The sequence below is a fragment of the Hyperoodon ampullatus genome (genome assembly GCF_949752795.1).
Source record: "Hyperoodon ampullatus genome assembly, chromosome: 15".
NCBI classification, from domain to species: domain Eukaryota; kingdom Metazoa; phylum Chordata; class Mammalia; order Artiodactyla; family Ziphiidae; genus Hyperoodon; species Hyperoodon ampullatus.
This window is the reverse complement of record NC_136928.1, coordinates 49,051,259-49,052,438: the sequence shown is the minus strand read 5'-3', so window position 1 is coordinate 49,052,438 and position 1,180 is coordinate 49,051,259.

Genomic DNA, 1,180 nt, shown 5'->3' with positions numbered 1-1,180 from the left:
GCTGGGGACATGGTCCCAGGAGTCCTGGGTTCCCAGCTCTCCACTAACCGGATCCTGACTTTGGAGATGGCATTCCAATGCTCTCATCACCTCTGGATTGTTGTAAAGTTTAAATGACATGTTGCCTTGAAAGGGCTCTGGAATGGTAGAATTCAGGGCCCTCTGGGAGGCATAGATTGAAATCCTACTCCATTTGCAATGCAGAAAAAAAAATACTGAGGTTAAATAGGTGTTATTTCTTGAATACTTTTGGATTCCAATGTCCTGAAGTAGATGGCGTGAAGTTGCAGATGATTAAAAGAAGACACATTCTAGATCCCTTGACTCTGAGCTTTCTCATCACTCCCTGAGACCCAGTGGGCCTTGGACAGACCAATGCTCTGGAGAGGATGTGGCCCCCGCTTTCCCTGCTTGGGGTGGGGATGGGTCAGGAGGGAAGGAAAGTGCTGGTTGGAATTGATTCTAGTTGTTGACTTCGGGAGAACTGCTTGGGGTTGGGGGTGCTTTGAGACTAAAATAGAAAGATGAGGTCATATAGAGAGGGAAGGGGCAAAAGAGGTAAGAGAGAAATGGAAATACGTGTATAAAGGATTGATAAGGGCACAAGAGGGGTACAGAAGAGGAGAAAGAGGAGCACAGTGGGAAGCAAACCTGTCCCTGACCACAGAACGCTGGAGTCTTAGCCGCTCACCTCAGAGCAACATCTAAGTGCTGCCTTTTCAACAAGGACAAAGGTTTGGGTTCCTATTGGGCACAATTCTGTTTGGTTGGATTAAACTTATGTTATATTTGCTGAGTGCCTCCCTGTGGAAGAGTCTTACACAGGGCAAAGGGTGCACTTTGCATAGATTTTGCCTTCAAGGTAGATTTTTTTGCAAGGTGTGCTTTTAAAAGGTTCACTACTTTTAAAAAGTAGTGAGATTGGTTTCTTTATTTGGCTTATGGAAGTCACTTTTTTTTCTCATAATAAGCAAAAACTCTGAAGAAACCAGTATCACTTCCAAATTTTGAAGCTCCCAATGGAAAATGGATAAAGTGAAATGTTTGGTGTAGATCAGAACAGAATTCAGTCTGAAGCTGAATTATTTCTTCTCTTGGTCTTCTCTTTTTCTTTCCTTTTTATAAACCCAACTAAAGCAAATATTTACACAATCTCTCACCCTATACGAAGAATTATTTT